The 14674-nt window shown below is 31.7% G+C and overlaps 1 protein-coding gene across 1 annotated transcript in view; it reads right to left on the bottom strand.

Moving 5' to 3' along the window:
- LOC123701494 (GAS2-like protein 3) overlaps positions 1–14167 on the bottom strand; it is an 83058-nt gene extending 68891 nt beyond the window's left edge. Inside the window, exon 1 of the mRNA XM_045648990.1 lies at positions 13977–14167. The gene's annotated coding sequence lies outside the window, so the exon portion shown is untranslated. The remainder of the gene's footprint in view (positions 1–13976) is intronic.
- Between the last annotated feature and the right edge of the window lie 507 nt (positions 14168–14674).

The raw sequence follows: 14674 nt of genomic DNA, 5'->3' as shown, positions 1-14674 counted from the left end.
GTGGGAACGTATATGGGCTGATGATGATGATGATGATGATGATATTTAGACAATGTGAGAATGAGATTATCTTCCTGCTTCATTGAATACAGGAGTTTAAAACGCAGTGCGTCTCAACGCACCTCTCAAGAGTCTCAAGTCGAAGTGCAGGGTTCTCCGGGCGCGGTGTAATGTAGTGTTTCAAGCAATTTATGTTTCAGTCACTTCTTTAAGTTTTCTGTGGTATAGTTGTTATGGTTGTATTATAATAGTTATAATGGTATAGTCAGACAGACATATATGAGAAGCTTTATGCTTCAAAATTCAATAGCCATTTAGAAACTGATCGTATTTCCCAGAAAGATTTCTTCAATTAAATTAAGGGTCAATAAAAATGGTAAAATCAAATAAGTTTTAACTATATAATTGACGGGATGCGGGTTTCCCTATAGCAACTCCCCCATACTATTATTTAAGCCCTAAACCCTAGCTTTGATGTGAACACTAAGGGCTCTTCACAATACGCGTGTACAATACAATTGAAATAAAAGAAATGGATTCGGATTTTGTAAAAAATACATAAATATAATAGAAGAAATTGTTCCGTGTATATATATACCTACTATATATATGTTTTTTATGACTTTTTTACTATCTATGAAAATTCATAGTCCAGAAGGAACGACTTTAATTACATAATAAACATTATATATGGCGCCAATAAAATAATTTTATGCTAAACGCGACTTTAAAGAGCCGCTGTCAATGTCAAATCAATTGTCATTTTGTGACGTTATGATTTGTTATTATTGTAATTATTTCCCAGAAGACTAAATCGGTTTTGACCGGAAACAACAACAATGAAAATGTATACGCTTTATATTCTACTATAAAATATTGTATCTACACTGTGGTAGTCGTCTCAGATTATAAAATACTAGCTGTGTTTCGCGGTTTTACCCGCAGTGCTCCGCTCCTGTTGGTCTTAGCGAGATGATATATATAGCTTATAGCCTTCCTCGATGAATGGGCTATCTAACACAGAAAGAATATTTCAAATCGGACCAGTAGTTCCCGAGATTAGCGCGTTCAAACAAACAAACAAACTCTTCAGTTTTATAATATTAGTATAGATGAGTTTTCTGTAATCTGTGGTATACATGATAAGCATTCACACAAACATTTCTATTAAGAATAAGACCTTGTAAAGAAAATGCAATACACTATTACCTACAGCTGAAAAGGTGTTCAGGACAGCCGACAGACCGCAGACGACACCTCTCACCAAAGTTTATATTCGTCCGGTCAGTGACGCAACTTCCTGCGGTGCAGGCGCAGCAGGTAAACACTAATAGATCTCTCACAGACGTCTTCATTATGTTAGGAAAACTTGATAAACTTTGTTAGGGTACTAGTGGTAGATCGCGTAAGGCGTAAGCAATCACTGCTTTCATGAATATTTCACGCCAGTATAATACACGCAGTAGATTTTTAATGTGTGGCTATTTTTTATTAATAATGCTTACTGTACAGTTACACCAACTTACGCGATTTATTTCTGGTTCAATTTATTTTCAATCATATTCAATGTGTTAAGTAAACTATATTAAACGGTTTGGACATCACAATCGTAAAGATTCTTGTATTCCTCTTATCTATAGGCAAAGTATTAAGAAATCTAGAAAATATAAACAATATAATATTTAGAAATACTACCTAATTTAAACAATAACAATACAGTTAACACAAAAATAATCCCAATTTAAAAGCGACTTGTGAACTACACCGGAAAAGAGCTCCGATGCACCAAAGGTGTCGAAATGCGGAAATGTCAAAATGTCGGAATTAGTTCAAACGACGGATTGACAGCGAAGCCGTGTGGATGCTTTTATTGAAGTTAACGAAATAAATAAGTTGGATATAATTGATAATGGAAATTTAATTTTCTATCGCATCAATAGCGATAACGGTACCAAATTAAAAAAAAAGACGTGTGGCACTCGGGGACTGCCGCGGTAAAGCTTAAAAACTGCACCTATAGGTAATATTACTTTTGTGAATCTGAGGTAAATAGAATTAGATGTCTGACCTTACCCCGCAGGATATAAAAGAAGCCTGGTCAATTGGTAATCTGTCTAGTTTTCCAAAATTAGCAAACTTCGTGTGAGACCTAATTCGTATGGTACGCGTAAAAAGTTTAAATCTTGGGACGAAAAAATACATGTTATCCATTTGATACGGTGAGCTCTTACGCCTTCAGTTTTGGGATAACATACATATCTATAACAAACAATACTGAATTTGGATAAACTAGAAATTACCAAAAATCGAAAACAATATCTCGCATCGCAGGCGGTTAGGAATGCGTTGCGCGGGTCAAGGCAAGGCAGATGCAACGGTTGCATATTTTAGTGAAACTAATTACTTAATATTTCGTGTTTGTGTTGATTCAGCGACACGTTTTAATTGACAATAATCACTGTATGTAATATTTTAAATAGTCCTAACCACGTATGCGTGAAGTTTTTTTTATTGGTTGCAGATTTAAATTGCGTCGCGGTTTTTTACCTGCGGTGTATTGCGCTGTAAGACACTTAATTGTTATTTTTAATGGCCTTATATTATTATATTATAAACCGTGACTATGAGAACTATAGACAGGCAACAATTATTACCTATTTCCTAAAATTGAAGTTGCCGTATTTTCTCGATTACTAGTAGGTAAGTCCTGTTGTAATAAAACTTCTCAATAGTGAACTTTGAATAGTTGTAATAAACAGAGAGACAAAGGATATGAATATAGTTGTATTACAGGAAACATATTATCTATATTAGATCCTTCAGAAGATTTAATAAAAAAATGTCCTAGTCGACACTTCAATTAAATTTATTTGAGGAGACTATAATATAGAACAGAATTACACAGATACGAATAAAACGAATCGTACTATTGATAGTCTTCCGGATTAAAACCAGTCTAAAACTCGCACGTGATATTCAAATCGCAAAAACTGCCAAATAGCATTAAAATACTTTGCACATATAATATTAATTATTCGAGTAAGCAACAATTAAAAACATTGTTATACTTATTGAATATTTGCAAAGTATGGTCGTTTTCCTGATTAGCTAAAAGTAATACTTATTATTTTTATGTTTTGGTCGAGTTTTCCTTACTTTCCGTAAAATATCTTTTCTTGTCTTTGAAATTAAGTTTTAACATGCCTGAAAAAAAAGTGAATCAGTCATTAATGTTTTATGCAAAATAACAATATCACGTTTATACCCTAGGTTATTCCTCTGACAAGCACAAATCAATACACGTTCTTCTCTCATACACGCATATACCCGCTTATCTTCATCCTTGATGTTTGCATTTAAATAAAGCTTAGCATAAAATTGCAATAAGTATACATTTTTCAATTAGGGCAACATGAAACTAGCTATTTCCTAGCATATTTTATAAACAACGTAAATGATTTATTATTCCCGAGTTATTACCGCCCGGTCGGCGACCATAAAACTTGAGTACTAAACAAATGCTCTTGGATATGCGATCAACTGCATGTGAGTGAAAAATGATTTGTTTCTTGAGAAATACAATCATGGAAGGACTGTTATATTTAAATCAGATTTGAAACCTTAAATAAATATAAATTATAATTGAAACTATAACAACACTAACAACTATTATTAAACTCTTATTATAATTATGTCGTAAATACACGCTAAGTGCTTTCAAATGACATACAAAGATAACCAGAACACAATAAAACATCTGAATAATATACAAATGACATATTTTGTTATTTGACTTCAACATAACATTAAAACAAAATAAGATAACAAAAACAATGCCATAGTAACTAATAAGTAATAACCATCATAGAGATAAATAATAAATAATAATAATAATAAAAATCTTTATTAACCAAAATATTCAAACATTACATTGTTAAATGTGATAACAGTAGGATTATTTTACAGGGTTGCTAGTACAGTGATATCCAAACTAGGCTATTGCCTGTATCTTGGATATCAGAAACGGAGTACAGGTTACTTTATTTTGACGAATTATACAGTACATCAATAATTATGTTTAAATAATTTATAATTAATAATAATGAGTGTACTTAATACAAGAACTTACAACATTTTCCATTTAACATAGGGTGTGTGATTGTGTGTGTGTGTGAGTGTCTGTGTAAGTGTGTGTTGTGGGAAGGTGAGTGTGGATGAAGGTGATAGTGTAAATATGTGTGTGTTTGTGTTCATGTGTGAATGCGTTCAGGGATCCAATAATATTAATTAAAGTAGCTTTTTAGCATAAGTAAATTGTTCAAGTTTTATTTCTCACCAACAGATTTCTATTAAAGTTAAAGTTTATTCTTATATTTAGACCAGATCTTCGGTATCGCTGTATGAAAGTTCATGCAGCCAAGATTTCATTATTTTATTGCATTTATGCATATTAGTATTTTCTAGGGTTTGATTTTACGCGAGTATTATACATTTAGAAATTAAAGACTTTTTAACGGATTTTAAACGCGATTTAATCATTATATTATTTTCCCGACGTTTCGAACACTTTACAGCGAGCGTGGTCACGGGGAGACTGGTCTCCCCGTGACCACGCTCGCTGTAAAGTGTTCGAAACGTCGGGAAAATAATATAATGATTAAATCGCGTTTAAAATCCGTTAAAAAGTCTTTAATTTCTTTATGCATATTGCAGTTTTTCAGATGTTTTGATTTACAAACATTATTGTACGTATGAATGAGTGAGTAAGCTGGGCTACGTCTAGCTATTTTTGAGTTGAAATCAGGAAGTGGGATACGGAATGTTCTTTTCTTTAGGAGATTTTTGTAATCGGGCCGCGAAACGATTGATTTATGGGTTAGGTTTACTGCTGAAAGTATGTATAATTGACGAACGCGAAGTACGTTAAACTCACGATAAAGTTCATTCGTAGGAAATCGGAAAGGCTTTTTAAGTGTCACTTTAATCAGTGCAGATAAAGAAAGACAATAACCCATTACGGATTCAAAATTATCTCCAAGACAAGAGTATTTATTCGTATACTCGGATACAGGCTCTTAACGTTAACTCCAGTCTCCAAGCCGGTATCGAGAATTCCAATAAGACCACTAACATCCTAGATCATTTTTATCCGACTTTTATTCCTTTTTACGAAGATGTTTATGAATACTTTTGGTATTAAGAACGTTCAGTTTTGTATGCGAAGGATAATCTTTGGAAGAAATGCTCTGAGGTATTTGAAATATTTACCTATATTATAGGCGTAGTACTATTAAATATTCTGTGCTATAGGACATTTTCGTCGCTCAATATTCGTGATAAATAAATAAAACTGAAATGTCATGAAAATTGAAACCTCTTAAATTTGATTTCGGCGAAAATTTCGGGTAAACTTATATAAAACACATGTTAAAGATTCAAGGGATAAATATTAATATTTCAAACATGTTATTCGTAAAACTAATTATATATATCTGTAATTAAATCAATTATACATAATATATTTAATAAATATGCGATTAATTACGACAATATGTTCAAATATTTTACACTCTACGTCTCTAATCTTTATAATCGTTTCAAATCGATATTAACTAAAAATAAAAATTATGAATAAATTAGAATAAAAACCTTTCCTTTGTATACAGACACCAGAAAAATTCATCATAAAATAAAAAGATTTTTTTCGAAACTACCAGTAAAAATATCAAGGCAAGTTTCTTAATGAGTTGTCTTAACGAGCGACGCAGTTATGAGTACGACGAGTATAAGACGAGTAATGAGTTACTTTAGCACAAGTAATCTAAGCTAAGTTTACTTAGTTCTTAAATTTTATGTAACAAGGCTTTAAAGTTTATTTTATAATTTATACATGTTTGTATATCACCCACTAAACCGACTACCGAATGCCTAAGTAGCTAATAAATAAATCTCGGATTGGATTTAACATGACAATGTTTCAATTACCTATAGAAATTAGGAACTTTTTAATACTTCAAACTCAAACTTAAACTCAAACATTTATTTATGCAATTAGACTTCTTCTAGAAGCGCTTCTTTTATTCAGTCAGTTTGTATTTAACAGTATGTACAGTTGCAGAATATAATATAGTTGTACTTGAACACACTAAAGCACAAAAAAATATTGAAATGTTCCGCTGAAACGCTTACAAAAATGGTAACAATTTGGTAAGATTGACTCTTGAAGGAAAATTTCAATACACATATGCTTATTTTTATAATTCCCGATAGTTTTGAAAGTTATGTTAACTGCACATAAGTGGCGAACAGTCCAGGAAGAAACATCTTCTGAAAAGCGGTGTGTTGTTCAAGATAATAGTTATATGGAAACCTAGAGAAGGAAGGAGCCATTTCATTACACTAAACACTATTATTTAAACATGTATAATATATGCTATGTATATTGTTCTATATGATGGAAATATTGTCTTAGCTTTCGCAAAGGTTAGGGATTGATTATGGCGTCAGATGGTACGCATTCTAACAATGAAATTGAAAAACTAACGACAATCGATTCGACAAACTGTTGAGTTTGAGAATTGATAGTGGTATATGGAATGTTCTTAATGTTATAATTTCGAAACATAATGAACATTTTGTATTCACGCCAGAATGGCTGAATTGTTCTTAAATTTTAACAAGCATAAAATAGTTTAGTCCTTGAAAAAATAATAAAACTTATGGGCGATGGTTTAAATTATTATAAGAGGTAGTTAACAAAGCTTAAAATATACATAGTAATGAATTCGTATGTGAGGTAGATAACTATCTAAAATAAACTTATTTATATGTTACACAGACAAGCAATAACTTTGAAAGGTCTGCAGCCGACCGTGAGAGAGGAGCAATAAAGTCAGGCTCATGATTGATAAAGTAATCTAGGATAACAGTAATTCAAAGTAAATAGTGTACTTTTATGGGTGATCGTCCCTCCCAATATCCGATGTTATGCTGGCTTCATATTCTAATCGAGTAATTATTTATAATTTAATGCAGTTAAATTCATCTCTAAGATATGTTTTGTTATTCAAGCGTTAAATTTAACTGCAAACGTGCAATCAGAAAGACAGACAGACTTTCTCCTTCTTAGTGTTATGTTGGATAAGACCATTTATAGCTAGAAGAAATAAACACAATAAGCTTGTACGCTTCAATAAAAAAACGATTTTCCAATAATTATCTCAAACTTCATCATCAATTTGCTATGTACTCATTCCTCATACCGATATTAAATACCAATTACACACACCCTCCAAATGCAACCATTAGGCATTACGAAAATAGATCTGCAATAGTTATATTTAATCCGTGTCTTAACTCATCATAACACCGTGAAATGCCTCGGCGAGAATGTAAGCTGAGCTTTATGTTACTATTTATGGGATATGCATGGTGGTCGGCTATTTATTTACTTTACGAGTACGATCGGCCCGCTGTTGATTATAACAATAATTGCCGGCAGAAATAATGTGTGCGTTTATATTTAGTACTAGCTGTGCTCCGCGGTTTTACCCGCATTGCTCCACTCCTGTTGGTCTTAGCGAGATGATATATAGCCTACAGCCTTCCTCGATGAATGGGCTATCTAATACCGAAAATTTTTTTCAAATCGGATCAGCAGTTCCCGAGATTAGCGCGTACAAACAAACAAACTCTTCAGCTTTATAATATTAGTATAGAATAGAAGTATAGATTTACAGTGCGTTTAATGCAGTGTTATGCCAATCATGGTTTTGTTTATTTAGAGAAAGGATTTTTTTGTTATTTTCAAGGTTTTTGATGATATGCGGAAAGCGGAAGAGATCATCAATAAAACATAATATATCAATAATTTTAAATGGTCGAAGCGGGCTTTTTCATTATCTGCTATTTATTTCACTTAGTTTCTGTTTTAATATTCAGGATCAGATAATGAGATTCTTCGTTCGATATTTCGATCATTGATTTTAATCAGAAATAAAAACGAACAGATTATTATTTTTGTTTCTATGTAATTCTATTCCATAAACGAATAAAAAGAAGTTACGTTTTAAAGGTTAGTAATATGTTTACTCTGCTTTAAATACTTTCAATTTGAAATAGCGACAAGATCACAATCTCACGGTAAAGGTCAATTTGTCAACTGCGACAGCTTATATGACAACTATCATAGAAATTTCCAGAAATATCTCACGTAAAAATTAGGAATCGAAGATTCCAGGATTCTATGGAATCGTCCCTTGATAGTCTAAGGTAATTTTAAGCTTAAATAACTTCTTAAAATTAATAATATATGGCGTAAGTATATATATGCGTTTTCATATCACGGATTTTCATTTTTCACGAATAAAGACAGTTTAGGGTTAAATTAAATTCGCGATCTACAACAGCATTTGTTTTTTCAGATCACTAGAGATCACTGATCAGATTTAAATCGGGATAAAATTCCAAAAGATCAAAATCTGCAATAAACAAGGTAACCTAGACCGGCGATCAAACACGCCGATAACATTACGATAAAGTCATTTAAAGCGAACAAAAAACACGTAATTGATCTGTAAATTAAATATTTTATAGCGATAAAGTTCAAGGCGTATGTTTTATGATACTATTTTCTGTACACCATGTATGGCTGCAGTTTTGTCCTTTAAAACTCTTGAAATTCACAATAACCGTTTAATTTACGATTATTCGCGATAACGGTGGTGATATAATAATAATTTCGACGCAAAAGGAACATCTGTGTCAATTTTATATGAAACACCGACTTTTATAAGCATGTTTACTTTCAGTTGGCTTTAAAGGATTGTTTTCGTTACATACTTCATCGTGTTATTTTACGTATCTTCAATGTTATTTAAATTAGTAGATTGTATTAATCACGATTTTTTCAATTTCTTTAAATGCATTACGCAATGATAGTTTAGCTAATACTTATTTTATCTAGTGTAATAGGAACTTACTTGACAGATATCTACTATTAATTACCTATTTTATTATACACATTCCACATTTGTTTAAAAGGAATTCCTTTTTTTTTAAATATCTACCGTATACGCCAATGAACATTACCCGCCAAAAAAATTTAATGACAGCTGTTACCGCAGGACCACAGATTAATAATGATTTCCTGTACACGCCGCGAGATGCATAAATTGAATGTGACTTTTATTCCAAACGGGGAACGTCTCTGTGTTCGTTTATAAATACAAATTGGTATATTTATATTCATGAACTTGTCCACCACTTCAAACTTGAGAATTCGGGTGATTCGGGGTGGGCTTACGTAAATAAACAAGCATGTGTTGACTTAATTTGAATAAAATATTTCCTTTTGATTGTTTATTATAAATTATAATGATAGATATTTCTTCATTTTAAGAATAGTGTGGAAAATAGGATTTTGTTTCTAAATAAATGTTGTCTATGACAATTTCTAATTATGTTTATTGAAACTCAAACTCAAAAATTTATTTATTCAATTAGACTTCTTCGAGAAGCACTTTTGAAACGTCATATTTTTAACCACTTAACATTTACCACCGATTCGGAAAGCAGTATCTATGGAGAAGAACCGGCAAGTAATTCGGAACTCCATATTTCAATAATACCAAACTAAAACTAATGTCGCATAATTAATAACGAATTAATCGAAGTGTTCAAATATGGATTCAATCACAATAAACAGATTATCACAGATAATTTTCAATTCTAATGATGTTATGATGAATGGCATATATTATATAACAGTTCCCACGCAGAAGGCCACGTGAGAAGACCGCAATTATGGTAACCGACCACTTCCGAAACACATCAACGATTAAAACCTAGTTATTAACATTATGAATTTGCAATTTTCAGACCTTGTAGATCACGTCATGATGCTTGCCATAGATTACATGATAATGTAAGTAAATTAATAATAATTTGATGGGGGACATCGTGTATTCTCCGATTTTAAATATCTATGTTATTAAAATATTTACCACGAATATAACAATTGCCTCTGATTCTATACGACGATAATTCTAGTATACGATAATTCCAAAAATAGTACTTACATCTTTTTTAATAGAAATCCTGAGCAGGAAACCACACAAAGTATAAACATAGGTATTTACGAAAGATTAGGTACCTCAATATATACTCCAGTCCTCTGCAGTCCTCGGTTATTCATCGTGAAAATATAGAGGGTTGCATTTCATTGCGATACATAATACACCCTCGCATTCTTTGTATGAAGTTGAATCCAAGTTCTGTACCGAACGAAACATTTTCCTACTCGTATTGCTAATATTTTTAAAATATAGCTTCATCATCATCATCATCATCAGCCCATATACGTTCCCACTGCTGGGACACGGGCCTCCTATGAGGGTAATATAGCTTGATGATTAGCTATTTTTATTACATTATCACATGACTAAAATACAAAATATAGGTTACAACCACTCGCAAAATGACATCGAATTCTGAATCTAAATCAACTGACTAATTCAATCAATCAACTTTTCAATAGAATTTATGCTTCGGCAATTGATGATAAATCATTCATGACCCACTGTGCGCAAGTAATACATAAAATATAAGTTTTATGGGCAATTATTGTACATACTAAGTTATATGGACAAGCTGTTACTTTGAATTAAATTCCAAGTCAGTATCAAACTGGTCATGAAATTTGTGAAACATCATCATGATAAGGTGTAAAATTATTAAAGAGTTTAAATTTAAAAAATATTGCAATTTAAGTAGGTGTATACTTTATTGGAAAAAATATCTGATTTCTCGTATATAGTTACAGGATTCAGTGAAAGTTAATTACAATAATATCAATCAAATTACATAAAAACGAATCGTAATATCGAATCGATTGGCGTAGGTGGAATGATATCTAGGATAAAACTAGATTTAATACTCTTAATTACATAAATTGACTTCTAATTAGGTACAATTCCTTCACGTAACTTACAAATTACGTGCTCGAACTGCTCGAAGTTATGTAGTTTGAGATAAAAAGTGTATTTGACGCCTACACGGCCTAAGATTAGCTGTTGTGCTGTCATCAAATTAATCATCAAACTAATATTAATATGTTTGAGATTATGTATATGTTATAGGTACATATGAATACGTAAGATTTAATATAATTGATTGTTGACTACCCAAAACAAGATGATTTTTAAATTAATAATCTTTATTTGTAGTGCAATCTGTATCGCTTGTCTTTGCCATTTATATGAATGACCTAACTAGAGAAACAACAGAAATATTAAGTAATGTTAAGTTTATTTGCAAACCTAAAATACAACCAAACAATATTTTCGAACAATACATTCTCCAGATATAAATTACCTATGTTTGTTACCAGTAAAGTAACTTTTACATCCATATTTCCGGGTTCGAAGGACCAACGCGTAATAAGTACTGAGGAGGTTATTAATTTGGCCAAGTTTTTGCTCGCCGAGCTACCAGGCGGCCAGGCCAATAAGGAGATGGCATTCGCCGTACGAGGACGCAAAAAGCGGGACTGGTTCTGTATGCAATAATTACGCCGCTTTTGTTTTACATTATTTAATTAATCAATTTTATCGACAATCGTTTAACCTTTGTAGCGGGTGACCTTATGCGTACGAATTATGTAATTTATTCCTCGTTATCTTTGATGAAATCGTACTGCGTTATGTGGTATTTTTTATTACAGAGTGAACGTTTACGCATTGCCATTCTGTAAATCTAGACTAGTAGCTTTTTAAGTCTTGAATGTTACGTTGACCGGGAATACACGATGTGTAACCGTTTAACTGTGTATTTCCATAATTTTCTCATAATCTAGAATGCTCTATTTTTTACACACACATCAATCTGAGTAAAGGATTTATGGCTCATCATCTTCAGACTAAAAGCTCTATCTATGACAAATATCATGCAAATCCTACAAGGCTTTCGGGCGAACCGCGTGATTGAATACAATCCACCCATTCGTCTTCTCAAACATTCGAATTTTAAATATTAGTTGGACCGGGAAAAAAATAAACGAAATGTATTCTTTTTTTGATTTTTTTTTCTTAATAATTAATTTTATTTTATTTTCGGTGCAGTCAATCGATTGTATTAAATATACTAAGTATTTTCACGTAGGTTTATTCCCGGGGATTTCCATAATTTCTTTCTTTAGCTCAAACTGTTTGTTTCTTGGGTACTTACCCAAGACTTCTTCCATTCTTAGCGAAGTTTTAATTTAGCCTCGCATCATTAAAAGCCTGTAGTGTATAGTGACAAAAGCCAAGACAGCGGATCCAAAAGGCCTTTCTTGTCAAAGGGCCATTGTTTTGGCGCTGAGCTTGCGAAGAGCAACGTCTCGTGTTTTGCAGCACTTAGGCTTATGTAATTTTCATAACTCCGCCATTGAAACTTTCTTAGGGTATACAAATGTATAATTTTACTAAAAACTAGTTAATACTTATGGCTTGACGTTCTCTTTTGAGAACTTTTAAATAATTTTTAAACCCACACGACGTTTATATTTATGAGATTCTGTACGTATTTTATATTCGCATATCGCAATCGCCTTAGCAAGCAAACTTGGACAATTTTTTTCCAAAATATTGTAATAATTAATATTGTATTAGGTATACAATCAGTATGTGTTGGCTGGCTTGAGTATTTGCCTGACATACAGGAAACATTTAGGGGGTGTGAAATGGACTTGTTTTGAAACACTCTATTTATTCTAAACCTGTCTAATGCTGTCTACCTGCTCACTGTTATTATCTATTCGTGAAGATTATTACTATTCATTTTAAATACTAAAAAGCCTTTTGTTTATCACGCTCGGTATTTCCAGAATGTAATCTTATCAAGGGTGTACCCTATTTAGGGTGACAGGTATGCAAAAATTGTTTATATTAGTGCAGTTAATTGGGAAGACATTTGAGCGTTGTTAATATTATTAAATAAAATGTACATACCTAGTTAGGTACCTTATATAATGTAATGGTTTTAAAAATATTAATAGGTACGCTTAGGAATAGTTTTATGTTTCCTAGATAGGTATATTATTTTTGTACGTGTTATTACAAACACTATAGGTACATGTACGGTTAGACGGGTTTCTTTTAAATGTAGATTAAATATCATTGGAGTTACTAGGTACCTACATGTACTGGATGATTTTATCTGTAATGAATTATGATCTCGCTCCGTGATAGATGACGCTCATTTATATGCGATTATATAGGTAGTCGAAACCACACGAAACTAATGAAAACTTCAACTCAATGTCGATTTAATTTTCAAAAAGACAACATTTAATAATAAAATATATACTAGTTAATGCTTCACAGAAAGGTACCTAGCTATTGTTGTTAAAACATTTGAGTTGTTTAGTCATTTCGGGTAATTAAGGTAGATAATAATAATTATTTAAGACGCTTGAACAAAAGAAGTCCACGTTAACACAAATTGCCTTTTTGCAATGTTGCTTTATTATTTAACTAAAACCTTAGCATAGGTACTATTAGAGGTACATTATGGGTACATTATATTCTGTAGCATAGGTATATACCTATGTAAACAAAACTGCTAACTAACGCCAGATTGTTTAAGTACCTAAATTAAAATCATAGTATCTAGGTAAACAACTTAATAAGATTTGATTGTTTGTTAAAAAGTACATATTGTCTACATATTTTTTATCAAAGGTAGGCATATTTTATAGGCCAATTTTATCATATAAACGTTTTTACATTTTCGTAGTTATCAATTAGTAATTAGAAGTGGATCTTTTAATTAAAACATATCGCACAAATATTATAAGCATTATTAACAAAACATTTCCTTTATAGCAACAATAACCGATAAAATAAAAAGTAACCTTTTGAAAGGGTTATCACATTCACCAGAAATATACATAAAAAATAATCGTAAAACTTAACTATAAACAATAGAAAACTTACCAAAATAATGAAATCAGCATACAACTAATGCACACATAACTGCTGTTCCACAACAGTGCTCGAGCTCCACTCTCACTCACTAATTAATTATTTTAAAATTCGCGTGTTATTTTACGATCGTTTTAATTCGAAAATCGCGACGCTGTGGTACGTGCGTACTGCTCGACGGTTAAATGATGAATGAAATATTATGAAGTCAACTTACAATTACTAGTCGTGTACAACAACAGCCGACTTACAAACGCGCGGGTGGGAAATGGGAATCGCTGTTCCCTATTCACAGAATATGAGAGCTTGAAGTCGAGACTCGAGAGTCGAGACATTTTTAATTTTAATTTCAGTGGTTGAGTTATGGAACTTGGACCTCATAAAACCACCGTATTTATCTTTTCAAAAATAATAACTAAATTTTTATAGTTATTATTTTTGAAAAGATTAACTACCTAGGTATTATAATTCATAATATTTTTACGAAAAACAATGAGACGTTAGACATACCTAATAGGTACCTACGATGCAGATGTGGGAATGAAGTTATTATTTGATTGTCCGTGATAAAATAAAGAACTTTAAAAAAAAACTACTTACAAGAGTTAGATTATTATTTATTATATTAATATTCATTTATTCTTATTTCAAGTATTTTTAATCGTAAGTAGGTAACTACATTTTTATATTAACATAGGTACCTATTAAGG

This window comes from Colias croceus, chromosome 21, assembly GCF_905220415.1.
Source record: "Colias croceus chromosome 21, ilColCroc2.1".
In the NCBI taxonomy this organism is placed as follows: Eukaryota; Metazoa; Arthropoda; class Insecta; order Lepidoptera; family Pieridae; genus Colias; species Colias croceus.
This window is presented reverse-complemented; position numbering and strand designations above follow the sequence as displayed.